The following is a 14,693-nucleotide window of genomic DNA, read 5'->3' as shown; positions in this document are numbered from 1 at the left end:
AAAATTTGACTCAGTGTAAATAATAAAAGGAAACTTAAGCTTAACCAATCAGAAACCACCAACTAACATCTAACTAGAGACTTTCCACTGTAATGTTCCAAATGAGGCCACTGCTCCACTTTACCCAATCAAGTATTTTCTTTTTCTTCCACGTTCACCATGTAAAATTCTTCCCCCACCCTCCCTAAGCCTCTCTGTTGGACCCCTGAGCTGCTTGCAGTCTGGGGCTGCCTAGTTTATACATTTCTGATGCTCAAATATATTTTCTAATGTTTCAAAGTGGCTCTGGTATAGGAGGTTGTTGGTGGAGTGACCCGAGAGTGTACAGGAATTGAGGGCATATGAGATCTCTGGACTCTGCATTCCTTTTTACTGTACACTCAAAACTACTCTAAAACAATAATATATCTTTAAAAATCTATAACTATCATGTAGCCCTTTTCAAGTCTCCAACTGGTTGGAGCCAGTTCGATTAAAGCTCAGAAAAAACTGGTTAATAAGCTAGTTCTGACCCAACTGGCAAGAAGCGGCAGGAAAGACCCAGGCCAGGGGAGTATATTGCACATGCATGCACCAGGAAACTGAAGGAAGCTTGGAGGCCCTTTAGCCTGGTCCTGAGCCTGCTGAAACTGCAGTTACAGGCACAGATGCCTGGGGCACCAATCTGAATCTGCCAACATCCCAGGCCACATGAAGACAAATGCGCAGAGTCTCCTCTGCGATCAGTAGCTAAGGATGTTAGGCCATGATTGGACTAGGATGGGAGATGAACTGAGAACTATAGATTCTGTAGGCTTTTGTTGTCTCTTCCCACCCCGAAGCAATGAGTGATGAACACACACACACACACACACCCCATAGTGACTAACAGGGTCTCCCTCCAGGGAATTTGCAGAGAGGGGAGCAGAAAACATCCCAGGAGCCTTTCACAGCTACTTCCTTGAGCCCCCTTTCAGACAGTGCCGTCTAGACCTGTCTCAGCCCAAGCATCACCACCCTGATATGCAGAAGCTGGGATCCTTACCTGAAATTCAACATCAAGAAATGATCTCTTCTACTCAACACTGATAGAAATATCTCTAAGCAACGTCCTCATTGGCAGGGGTGGAGTGGGGGAGTTTCTTAAAAAGTGAGGCCTCTGCCTACCACCTAGAGAACCTGGAAATTTCCATCTGTGCCACAAAGTCCAAATCACTGGCCACTGCCCCAGTGTATGGCAGATTAGAACATCTCTCCATTAGATCTGGGTTTCTATTCCATTGAGTGAAATGGCTTTTCTATTACAGGAACAGAATAAGGGATCAAAAGGGTCTTACAACTGAACTCCAGTGTACAATCTGCACAGACACTAGGCTTGTGCAAATATGACACAGCGAGGTCCCAGGACCCTTAAGCCAGCTCAATGTACTGAGTTTCAGGAAACAGTGAGATACATTCAGCAAAACAGTGGGCTTCACGTTGAAAGAAGTCAATCCAAGTAAACACACATCACACGCACACACGCACACACATACACACACACACACCTGCAGACACTCTAGTGGCCAATAGGTCCTCTCACCAAAAACCTGCAATCAGGAGAGCAGAAAGCCTCCCAGAGGTCCACCATTGCCCTTTTTGGAGCCCCTTATCAGCCAGCCAGCCCCAGGACAGCACTGTCTGATCCTGGTCCAGCCCAAATTGCCATCACCCTGTGATGTGGGAGCTGGCCACTTCACCAGAACCTCTGAGTCAGAAAAATTTCTCTTCCTTTTATGTCTGGAATTGGTGGGTTCTTGGTCTCACTGACTTCAAGAATGAAGCCGCGGACCCTCGTGGTGAGTGTTACAGCTCTTAAGGTGGCGCGTCTGGAGTTGTTCGTTCCTTCTGATGTTCGGATGTGTTTGGAGTTTCTTCCTTCTGGTGGGTTCGTGGTCTCGCTGGCTCAGGAGTGAAACTGCAGACCTTCGTGGTGAGTGTTACAGCTCTTAAAGCAGCACGTCTGGAGTTGTTCGTTCCTCCCAGTGGGCTCGTGGTCTCGCTGGCTTCAGGAGTGAACCTGCAGACCTTCACGGTGAGTGTTACAGCTCATAAATGCAGCGTGGACCCAAAGAGTGAGCACTAACAAGATTTATTGCAAAGAGAGAAAGAACAAAGCTTCCACAGTGTGGAAGGGGACCCGAGCAGGTTGCCACTGCTGGCTCGGGCAGCCTGCTTTTATTCTTTTATCTGGCCCCACCCACGTCCTGCTGATTGGTAGAGCCCAGTGGTCTGTTTTGACAGGGCCCTGACTGGTGCGTTTACAATCCTTGAGCTAGATACAGAGTGCTGATTGGTGAATTTACAATCCTTGAGCTAGATATAAAGGTTTTCCAAGGCCCCACCAGAGTAGTAGCTAGATACAGAGTGTCGACTGGTGCACGCACAAACCCTGAGCTAGACACAGGGTGCTGATTGGTGTGTTTACAAACCTTGAGCTAGATACAGAGTGCCGATTGGTGTATTTACAATCCTTGAGCTAGACATAAAGGTTTTCCAAGGCCCCACCAGAGTAGCTAGATACAGAGTGTCGACTGGTGCATTCACAGACCCCGAGCTAGACACAGGGTGCTGATTGGTGTATTTACAATCCCTGAGCTAGACATAAAGGTTCTCCACATCTCCACCAGACTCAGGAGCCCAGCTGGCTTCACCCAGTGGATCCTGCACTGGGGCTGCAGGTGAAGCTGCCTGCCAGTCCCACGCCATGTGCCCGCACCCCCAGCCCTTGGGTGGTCGATGGGACTGGGTGCCGTGGAGCAGGGGGCGGTGCTCGTTGGGGAGGCTCGGGATGCACAGGAGCCCACAGAGGCGGGGGAAGGCTCAGGCATGGCGGGCTGCAGTCCCGAGGCCTGCCCTGCGGGAAGGCAGCTAAGGCCTGGCGAGAAATCAAGCGCAGCGCCAGTGGGCTGGCACTGCTGGGGGACCCAATACACCCTCCACAGCTGCTGGCCTGGGTGCTAAGCCTCTCATTGCCCAGGGCCAGCAGGGCCAGCCGGCTGCTCCGAGTGAGGGGCCCGCCAAGCCCACGCCCACCTGGAACTCCAGCTGGCTCGCAAGCGCCACGTGCAGCCCCGGTTCCCGCTTGCTCCTCTCCCTCCACACCTCCCTGCAAGCTGAGGGAGCCGGCTCCCGCCTTGGCCAGCCCAGAAAGGGGCTCCCACAGTGCAGCCGTGGGCTGAAGGGCTCCTCAAATGCCACCAAAGTGGGAGCCCAGGCAGAGGAGGCGCCAAGAGCAAGCGAGGGCTGTGAGGACTGCCAGCACGCTGTCACCTCTCACTTTTACAATGATGAGGGGGAACCTTCAGACAGTGTCTGATTAGGGTGGGTGGAGAGGGGGGTTTCCCAGAAAGTCAGGCAGGGCAGGGCTGAAGCCCTCTGGGTTACCTGAGTGCTTTTGATATGAAGGCAGGTAAGACTGGACAGGTGTGGGTGTTAGTGAGGGGATGGTCTAGGGTGTGCTGAAGAACTCCACTTGGGCTCTGCACACCAGGGAAAATGACCATAAAACATCCCATCTTCACTGCTCAGAGAAGGCTAGATCTGCTGTGAGCTAGAAAGCCATGTGGGGGCAGCTGATGAGTCATCAAACGGGAGAAATCTGAGAGCCATGTGTTCCACAGGCCTCTGGTCCTTGTTCAGGCAGCAGGGCACTGTGAGATGTGGCTCCTTGGCCCCTTCCAGCCACCACCTTGATTGCATGCTGCAGGGAAAGAGACTGAAGCCCAAGAATGGGGTCTTGCTCACCATGGGATGATGGCTCAGTGCAGAGCTGAGCTATGCATGGCCCAAGAGGCAGAAGGTGGGGATGACCCAGGCTGAGATGGGGGATCCAACTGAACATGCACTTGCTAAGAAGCTGTGGGCTATGATGCCTTGGGACCCCAGTCTGGGTCTAGAATTGTAGCAAAACAGGCTACTGGTAAAAGTTCTTGGGAAGCCAACTCACTTTTGCTGTCATCCATGGGCAAACATACCAAGCCCCACCACTTTCCACTCCCTCTGAAAGCCACCTGCCCCTCTGATGGACCACACCACAATGTTGTCACTCTGTAAGGCACAGGCAGACAAGGCATCCAGCCATGCACACTCCAGGGCCCACACATGTCCAGAATACACTGGTTCTTGTTGAGACTCCACTCTTCCAACTCAGACAAAAGCTCCCCAATCTCCTCAGCCACTCCCAACAACTGGAGGCCTGAAAACTTTCATGCATGCCGCTATGGTCTAAAGCACTCGTGGCGGTTTTGATTTTCATTTTCCTGATAATCAGTGATGTTGAGCACCTTTCCATATGCCTTTTCACCAACTGGATGTCTTCTTTGGCTAAATGTCTATTCAAATCCATTGCCCATTTACAAATCTGCTTTTTTGTGGGCTTCTTGATGTTTTTCTCTTTTTTTTCCTATTTATTTATACAAGTTCCTTAGGTATTTTGGATACTTTTTAAAATGATTTTCAATTCCAGTGCCCAGTTATAAATCTGTCTTTTTTTTCTTTGTTTTTGTTGAGATGGAGTTTTGCTGTTGTTGCCCAGGCTGGAGTGCAATGGTGCGATCTTGGCTCACAGCAACCTCCACCTCCCAGAGTTAAGCAATTCTCCTGCCTCAGCCTCCTGAGTAGCTGAGATTACAGGCATGTGCCACCATGCCCAGCTAATTTTTGTATTTTTAGTAGAGACGGGGTTTTTCCATGTGGGTCAGGCTGGTCTCAAACTCCCGGTCTCAGGTGATCCATCCACCTCAGCCTCCCAAAGTGCTGGGATTACAGGCATGAGCCACTGTGCCCGGCCAATTATCCCCTTTTGTGTTTTTTTGGGGGGTGGGGGGAAGAACAGAGTCTCGCTCTGTCACCCAGGCTGGAGTGCACTGGTGTGATCTCGGCTCACTGCAGACTCTGCCTCCCAGGTTCCAGCGATTCTCCTGACTCAGTCTCCCAGGTAGCTAAGATGATGGGCATGCAACACATGCCCAGCTAATTTTTGTATTTTTAGTAGAGACAGGGTTTCACCATGTTAGCCAGGCTAGTCTCAAACTCCTGACCTCAGGTGATCCGCCCACCTCGGTCTCCCAAATTGTTGGGATTACAGGCGGGAGCCACCACTCCCAGCCCCATTTTGTGTTTTAACATCAGTCAACACTCCTATTTTAAAATAATAACAATGAATGGCAGTACCTTAGAACAGGGAATTATACATCTTTCTCTTGTCCTAGTGCAGACATTTTGTCTATAAAATGCTATTCACAGATGAATTCATGAGAACATTACTGTGAATTTTAAATCCATATACAAGTGTATGCTCATTCATGAATATTTCAATAAAATAAAACTAATACCAAAAAAGAATTCCAGACTTGAAGCAGTTTCAGGAAAAAGGAGTTGGCAGTATGAAGTAAAATAGCAAAAAATGTTTTTTTTTAAAAAATGGGTATATTTGTGTCTACAACTTTTTTTTTACTTATAGCATTAGACAATGTGTATATATATATACATATATAAAGCAGTGGAAGTAGCATTGTTTTCATACTAGTCTAGAATATTAAAATATATGTAATATGTGATCAGCAAAATAATGGCCCCCCAAAGGTGTCCACAGATTCCTAGAACCTTACATGAAAACGGTACATCATGCATGTGATTCAGGTAAAGACCCTGACATGAGGAGACTACCCTGGTGCTGTGGAATGAACGCTGTGTTCCGTCAATGTTCGTGTGTTAAAATCCTAACCCTCAAGGTGATGGTATTAGGAGGTTAAGCCTTACGGGAGACTCTGCCCTCATGACTGGGATTAGCATCCTTATTAAAGGCACAAGGGAGCTTGTTTGTTCCTCTCACCATGTGAAGACACAGCAAGAAGGAAACCTCTATGAGAAAGCAAGCCTTCACCAGACACCAAAACTGCCGCCACCTGGATCTTGCACTTCTCAGCCTCCAGCGCTGTGAGAAACAAAGTTCTGTTATTTATAAGCTACCTGGTCTAATGCATTTCCTTGTAGCAGCCTGTATGGATTAGGACAGTGGGCTCATGTGGATGATGACGGTGTCTCCATTCAGGACTAAGTAAGCACATGAGTCCTTAACAGTGGAAGAGAAGGGGGAAGGAAAGAGCCACAGAGACACGTGGCCATAGAAGACGGGTCCATGAGACGCAAGGCTGCTAATGGTGAGAGTGGAGAAAAGCCCAAAGCCAAAAAATGCAGGCAGACTCCAGAATGTGGAAAAGGCGAGAAAAAAGATCCTCTACAGCCTCTAGAGATGAAGGTAGCCTTTCCAGCACCTAGATTTTAGCCCAGTGAGATCCACATCACACTCTGACATACAGGAGTGTAATAAATTTGTTTTACACCCTGACATGGTGGTAGTTTGTTGTAGCAGCAATGGACTAATAATATATAAATATATATAAAAACACACACACACACACTACCCCCCCACCACACACTCACACACACGTAACTATATATATATATATCCTGCCCTTCAAAATTGAAGCAGACAAACTACACATTAGCATTAACTTAGCTGGGTGTGGTGGCACATGCCTGTAGTCCCAGCTACTCAGGAGGCTGAGAGGGAGGATCACTTGAGCCCAGGAGTTTAAGATCAGCCTGGGCAAACACACTGAGGCCACATTTCAAAAACAAACAAACAAAAAACACAACAAATCTTTGATTAAGCTCATTTCCCAGATTTGAAGAGGAGACAATTATTAGATAAAGAGGAGAAAAGAGAAAGGTAGAGCTGCTGACTTCTGTGGTGGAAGCACAGGCACAGGCCAAACATACTCCTGTCCTCCTGGCTTTCCTGTCCCTTCTCATAAGGGACACACGAACCTCTCAAACTGAACCATGGATCACAGACCCATACTCAGAACTCAATACAGTTTTGTTCTACGATTTTTTATGTATCTGTGTCCTTGTTTCTGCCTCCCATTCCCAACTCCCTTACTCTAGTTAGAAAAAAATGGCTATTACCAAATATGAGTACATCCTCATGTACTAATGCCAACTGATCACCAGCTGGTTTTCTTCTTTTACAAAGTCATAAATCTTTAGGCTTTAACACATCTTCCAAGCAACAGAATGTTCTTTTCCAGTTCATTAACACAAATTCTATATTTAAAATGAAGACTTCACAAGTTGATTTAAATAACATATTAACGAAAATAGACTGGCCATGGTTCAAACTGACATTTTAATTAAATGTGATGATAGGTTGAGTAACCTAGCAGTACTCTAAAATGACTTTTGGTTATGGCTTTTTCCATATTATGTTTAGGCTGAGGCATCCCTAAATGATTCAATCGTAATTCCCCTTCTTAAACATGAGATTTATCTTTACAAAATAATTTATTTTCTTAAAATTAAAAGGTAATTCTATAGTTCATGCATACATAATCTCAGCAGATATCAGCTATATGTGTACACGCATACATATAGGTATTTGTATATACACACATTACATAATTTAAAAAAACTTATTAGTAGGGTACCACCATGAAGACAAAGAGGCTTTGTGTAATGTGATGGAAACACAATTGCAGGACAAACAACAGGCTGCTGTGAGGGCTGTATTTACCTTTTCTGCTCTAAGACTTGGAAAAAAATTGGATAGTGGATATTTAATCCCCATAACAGAAAATTTAGGGTGCAGAAAACTTCCCACAATTTTTATAGACAATGTCAATAGAAAGGCATTCAATGCAGGGAATACACAATGTGACAGTATACAAAAATAAGCAGGTTGATGGTTTAGATTTAGAGACGAGAAAGAAATAGTAGATGATGTCATAATTATCCTTTTATGGAGTTATGAAAATTCTTCATTTGATATATGGTCAGGTGCTTTCAAATGTCAATGAGAAAAATATTTAAAGGAAGAATCAAATCTAAGACGTAGAGAGATCTTTATAAAAGTGACCTTCAGGCCAGGCACAGTGGCTCACACCTGTAATCCCAGCATTTTGGGAGGCCCAGGTGGGCAGATCACGAGGTCAGGGGATCAAGACTATCCTGGCCCACATGGTGAAACTGCGTCTCTACTAAAATACAAAAAATTAGCCAGGAGTGGTGGTGTCTGCCTGTAGTCCCAGCTACTCGGGAGGCTGAGGCAGGAGAATCACTTGAACCCGGGAGGCAGAGGTTGCAGTGAGCTGAGATAGCGCCACTGCACTCCAGTCTGGTGACAGAGCAAGACCCCATCTCAAAGAAAAAAAAAAAAAAATTTAATTCTAAGAAGGTATAATCATCAGCACATTCTTGAGCACAACTATGCACACAGGCACTTCCGCATTCACAAGTCATGCTGTGTGCACACACTGATGCCCCTAGATTCCTTTTTTGAAGACATGGTGTCTCGGTGTGTCACCCAGGCTGGAGAGCAGTGTTAGGATCATAGCTCACTGCAGCCTCAAACTCCTGGGTTCAAGTGATCCTGAGTAGCCTGAACTACAGGAATGAGCCACCATGCCTAGCCAATGTTTTCATTTTTTTTGTAGAGATGAAATCTTGCTATGTTGCCCAGGCTGGTCTTGAACTCCTGGCCTCAAGGAATCCTCCTGCCTTGCCCTCCCAACATGCTGAGATTACAGGTGTGAACCATTGTGCCCAGCCACTGGATTCTTAATTAAGAAGAAAACTTGTTTGCTGACATGTAGGCAATGAATTGATGAATAGTAGTTCATAAATTACTAATTTACAAGTCAATATAAATGAGTTGAGCAAACACAAAGTAACAGCATAAATTAATAAACAGTTTATGACTTCAAGTTTCTTTTTTTCCTTTAAAACATAGCTCTGACAGAGACTACTACTTGTCCATTCCATGGGAAAGACAGAGATGGTTAAAATGTCAGAGGTACCTTTATTAATACCTTGCTGCCTTTTGTGTAGCTTCCTCTCAGTACTTCACCAGTTGGGATTGACACACATCTCCAGCTGGGTTCAGGAGCCAGACAGGAGCACACAGAACGGGGAATCTAACGCCATCTCTGACACTAAAAGCAATGAAAACAAAAATTACCAAACATATTATCAAGAAATGAACAAGAGATCGATATCAAATACAGTAAGAAGAGAAGAAAGCATTTAATCTGCCAGGCTTTCATTCTGACAAAATAATTTACAACACGCATGTCTCTATGTGACATGTGTGAATAGAAAAAGAAGAGGTGACAATAGAGTAAAGGATTCCTCTTCCAATTGTCTCTGATCTATCCAACCTTTGTTACAGGTCAGAGAGTTCTCCAATTTACAAATAAACAACAGAGATAATGTGGCAACCAGGACACAGAGACATACTGAGAGTACCGCTCAGCTCTCTGTCTAGGCCTGATTCTGATGATCCCTGACAATGAGCGCTGTGAAACTTACAGCAGATCAATACACATACACACACACACACAAAAGAGATACTTCACAGGCAAAAAGCACCAAAGATATAAAATAAAATGCCTGAAAGACCATAAAACGACTTCTGATGAAATGCTGTTTTCATTTTGCAGTAGTAAAATATTCACCACCAAACCTACAATTAGCTTAAAAATTACAATAAGTACAGTACTTTTGGATCCCATCTCCAATTCACACCTTATCAACATGTAATAATCACACTGCATCTACAACAAAGCTGGATGGACTTTATATGCTGAATACAACTTGTACACTAAGAAGGAAATTTTTTGAAATACTGAGAATACAACATTTGTATGCCATGCTCTATTTCACAAGTTAAAAGAAAATACAATCATTTCTATTTTTAAATGTATTGAAATAAAATACAGAAAAGAGTATTCTAATATCAGTTAACATTAAGAGAATATAGCTCTAAACCAAAGATCTTGGATCTTCTAGAAAGACAAAATCAACCGGTATATATTTGGGTAAGAAAAAAAAATTAAGAGATCAAGAAATGAGAGAAGACGTTCACACAGAATCATCTCCAAAAATGGCTTTCCGACGCATTTGACTAGTTTTCAAGTCCATTTGTTTTTCCTCCTTTGGCATCAACAGCCTATATTACCAAGGAAATGCAAAATAATTCAATTTGTACATTAATCAGCTAATCTAGAAATGGCAGTATAGTCAATGAAAATACAAAGAAACAGAAAATGTCAATGAATTGCTTAAGATGTTTAAGATGACGTAGTGTAGGGAAAAAATTATCTGATAAACACTGGAAGAGTTAATAAGCAAACTCAGGCATGGTTCCCTAACACCACACTTCAAAAGAACTTACAGAGAGAATAAAGGAATAACCGTTAAAAAAAAAATTGAATTTTAGAAAAAAAATTGCTGAAAAGGGAAGTTAGTGTTTTGTAGATCTTCTGGAAAGCTGATTAATTTCTAAGCTAAAAACACATGATCCTTAAGAGAAATGGCTGAGTCCAGGCCCAAGGCAGGAAGAGGACAAAATGAGCCTGGATCCTCTTGTTCTGTCAGAAAGTAAGAAATGCTCAAAGACTAACAGAGACAGTTGAAAGGACACAGGAGACAGGCTGAAGGCTCCTGCAGCCGAATCTGGGACAGCACAGGCATCAGAAAGAACGATGACAGTGATGGAAAATAACCCATGGAATAAAATGCAAGTGCATTAGTCAGCAGTGATACCAAAATGAAGGGGAGAAGAGAAAGCTCTTTGTTAAAAATGCCAGGTAACAAACGTAGAAGGAATGACAGAAGAATAACATCCATTTTAAGTCACCAGTGCCATAACTGATAGAGAAGATCATCAGGGGACTAAAATCACTGGATGAAAGAAAACTATATGAAGCTTTTTTTTTTTTTTTTTTTTTTTTTTTTTGAGACGGAGTCTCGCTCTGTCGCCCATGCTGGAGTGCAGTGGCGCAATCTCGGCTCACTGCAAGCTCTGCCTCCCGGGTTCACGCCATTCTCCTGCCTCAGCCTCTCCGAGTAGCTGGGACTACAGGCGCCTGCCACCACGCCCGGCTAATTTTTTTTTGTATTTTTAGTAGAGACGGGGTTTCACCGTGGTCTCGATCTCCTGACCTCCTGATCCGCCCGCCTCGGCCTCTCAAAGTGCTGGGATTACAAGCGTGAGCCGTAGTACAATAGATAAAAGTATCAAAACATAAATTAGAAAAAACTAAAAATCATACCATAAGAGATGGATAAGTTAGAATACAGGAATGACAGGCCAGGCATAGTGGCTCACATATGTAATCCCAGGATTTTGGGAGGCCAAGTCGGGAGGATTGCTTGAGCCCAGGAGTTCAAGACCAGCCTAGGCAACATAGTGAGAACTCATCCCTAGAACAAAACAAAAAAATTTAGCTGGGAGTGGTGGTGCACTCCTGTAGTCCTAGCTATTTGTGGGGCTGAAGTGGGAGGATCACTTGAGCCTGGGAGTTCAAGGCTGCAGTGAGCCAAGATCACGCCACTGCACCCCAGCCTGGGAGACAAAGTGAGACCTTATCTCAAAACAAAAACAAAAACAAAGAAACCACAATAACAAAAAAAATTGATAACAACAAAATCATGACTACATAAAGACTGTATAGAAAAAAATGCTCAGAATATAGAAATAAAATTATGTATTTTACCTGTAACTATATTAGAAGAGAGTATTCTTGTAGACAAGGATGACTAGAAGGATATGCAAAAATGAAAATAGCTAATAACACTCATTATGTCAGGCACTGTGGTAGGCAGTTTATGCACATTGTAACAAATTACATACTACGTTATCTCAAAATATTCAGATAAATTTTACTGGGGGTCATAAATCAATACAACAAAATCAATGTTTTGCAAACATCCACTAAGCATAAAGGTATACAAATTCCCAACCCAGGCTGAAAAATAATTCATTTAAGCCACACATCAGTGGAAACCTACCCATGGGAGATAATACAACATAATCTAAATAAAACTTTCAGAGACAAGGCATGTGGCTTCTGGACAGCCACAAACTCCCTGACTCTGCTCTAGTGTTTTGGCCACCAAAAGAAAGTCAAGTGGCATCAGGTCTCTTAAAAACCAAAAAAGCAACCTATGGAAGATGGCGTGGTATTTGAGGATTTGAGGTCTGTTGAAAAATGCATCCTGTATTTTTTTTTAAGATAAGACTCCCTCGTAATGTCAGGTAAGTGAAGAGCCCTCAGAGGCACACACAAAGAAAAACAAAACAACATAGAATGAATCCCACCAAAATATGTTATGATGGCAGAATCATGGGTGATATGATCTTCTGTAATATATCTTTTTATTAAAAATAGAAAAAAAGCAGACTTACCCTTGATTATCTATAGCCTCTGACCCAAATGGTTTGGAATCGGAAAAGAGCATCACTCGACTTGAAGCCATCTTGGCATCAATGGTGGAGTAGGTGGAGATGAGACTCTGGACCAGCTCATGGCTGGGCCCCACCTCATCCTGTCAAGGCCACCAAGAAAGGGCATGTGAGGAAAGCACAAAGATCCTGGAGAGACACTGGTTTCACTCAGTTTCTCAAAATTATCTTAGACACATTTCCTGAGAACCTTTCTTAATGCCACAGAAACCAGAGAAAATCCTTACAACAAAGCTTGAAATGGATCCCCATCTTCATTAAACTTTTCCAAAGCTCAGTGAGTATATAACCTGATAACCTAAACACCTAGCTAGAAAAACCTCAGTTCCAGTGCTACAACAATGCTAGCTTTTCTAACATTTTTAAATAACCCTGCTTTTAACCCAATAAAATTCAACTACGGGACTAAGAAATAAATATTGGAAATCCACTTTAAAATAATGAGGAGACCACTGTGAATGAGAAAAAGAAAAAGACAAACGAGCGCTGGAAAGCTCACTGATTTTGTAGAAACAGAAATAAGCCGTGCAGGTGCCACACTGGCAGCAGTGCCCGTGCTGGGGCCATGAATCAAGGAGGCATGGAGGACAGGACTCTTCTGCTTGGTACAATGAAAAAAGGGTATTCTTTTTATTCTACATATTGACAATATGCATTTGGGCCTTTATTATAAGTACAAGAGAAAAATCTTCAATATATAAAAGCTGACTACATTACTTTTTTGATTAAAAAATAGATTTGAAAAGAATAATGAGAGTTCAGGGCATTGACTCCTGCCTCACTGATGCCTGAAAACCGTGGCTGCCACCAAGGTCAACATAGACAGCGTCTTTGTCATACAGCACACCCCCAACTCCAGAAAGAGGCGCATAAACCAGCTGCTCCTTATTTAAACAGCACTTCTTTTGTTGTTCAGGAAGAACACAAGGGTCTGGGAGGAAACTGACGTCACTCATGGCAAAATCTTCTACCCCTGGAAGACAGGACCCAAAAAGCCAGCTTCAACTGACAAGAAGTCAGTGAGTACCTACTGTTGACTGGGGGGTTAAAAACGATCCACAGTCCAAGGGCTTAACCCATGACCCTAAAGAAGGGCATTGTGCCACACTGGAACAGTGGCCCTCTAGTTACAAGACAAGAGGTCAGAGAAGAGGGATTCGGTAACACCTTTGCAGGCCTACACATAGCTGGCTTACTTTTAAAACCTCCAGCAAGGCCATCTTCCCTTGTTTGGTCATTTTTCAGTTTTCCTGAGAAATGAAGCCATCCCAAGAATCCTATGTGTAATTCTAGTACGTTCTAAAACAAGAGAATACCTGGCATGTGAATTTGGCTTTTATTTTTCAAGTGTGCTCCTCTTAAATAACCATAAAGTGACACCTGCCGGTCACATTTGATGCGTGTTCAGATATCCTCCGGGTTTGTCAAATCTTCCATCCTAGAAAAATAAACTCAATCATACAGCAGAAATGAATGCCAAAAGTTCCTATACCTCCTTTCATGTGTGAATGACTCATCACACTCTTGTCCACTAAACACATCATTGAGAAACTAGAAAATGTGGAAATAAGGAAGTACCGTTCACCATCCAGCAGAGGAAAAGGGGCAGGCACACAACTGTGTCTCTAGGCTGAAAGTGACATTCATTCTGTAAGACACCAGACAGGGAGATGACGTCCACCTGGGGTCAGGGACGAGTGAAGAACATATTCAGAAAATCCCTTTCTGGAAGAGGGAGAGCCTGTGCTCTGGGATTTGTACTGTGGCTTGCATTCTGGCAGGTGGAAAAAGGGTATTCCAGGCTGAGAAAACCACAGCACAAAGGAGAACACAAAGGAAGGAAACTCAAGGCACACACGAAGGACTCAGGCACCCAGGCATGAAGGCAGCATCACTGAAAACTGAGGCTGAATGTAGGATGGGGCCACATCCTGTAGCCTTAAATGCTTCCAAGTCCTCCCATTTTCCTAAACATCTCATAATTTATTTACTCCCAAAGGCACAGCATCTTTGAGCAATGATATAAGTAGACATTTTCCATCAACTACACTTCTACCCGCACTATTCAAAGAGGCACAAAATAAATCCTATCACTGTTCTTTTTCTAGCCTTTTTAGCTTTGAAATATATGGCCCAGGAAGAAAAAGTTTACAATCACTTTTTACCTGTGTGCCAGGATATAAGGGTGAGAAGTTTGCCATGTGAGAGGCCTAAACTTCGTAACTGTAATAAAACAGCCCAGATTGTGGATTTCTTGGTTTTGATATTCTCCATGCACCATTCCAGAAAGGTAGAACAGCTTGGCAACCTAAACATTAAAGGAAAATTAAAAATTAAATTTCAATTAAATTCTCGTCAATACTGC

The 14,693-nt window shown here is 43.6% G+C and overlaps 1 protein-coding gene across 1 annotated transcript in view; it reads right to left on the bottom strand.

Annotated features, from left to right (window-relative positions):
- LOC129480602 (arf-GAP with GTPase, ANK repeat and PH domain-containing protein 11-like) overlaps positions 1 to 14,693 on the bottom strand; it is a 61,868-nt gene that overhangs the window by 37,972 nt on the left and 9,203 nt on the right. Inside the window, exons 5-8 of the mRNA XM_055274571.2 lie at positions 14,494 to 14,636; positions 13,645 to 13,766; positions 12,272 to 12,411; positions 8,880 to 9,014 (exon numbers count right to left, since the gene is read on the bottom strand). The gene's annotated coding sequence lies outside the window, so the exon portion shown is untranslated. The remainder of the gene's footprint in view (positions 1 to 8,879; positions 9,015 to 12,271; positions 12,412 to 13,644; positions 13,767 to 14,493; positions 14,637 to 14,693) is intronic.

The sequence above is a fragment of the Symphalangus syndactylus genome, chromosome 4 (assembly GCF_028878055.3).
Source record: "Symphalangus syndactylus isolate Jambi chromosome 4, NHGRI_mSymSyn1-v2.1_pri, whole genome shotgun sequence".
In the NCBI taxonomy this organism is placed as follows: domain Eukaryota; kingdom Metazoa; phylum Chordata; class Mammalia; order Primates; family Hylobatidae; genus Symphalangus; species Symphalangus syndactylus.
The sequence above is the reverse complement of the archived record's forward strand: the minus strand, read 5'-3'. Positions and strand labels throughout refer to the sequence as shown.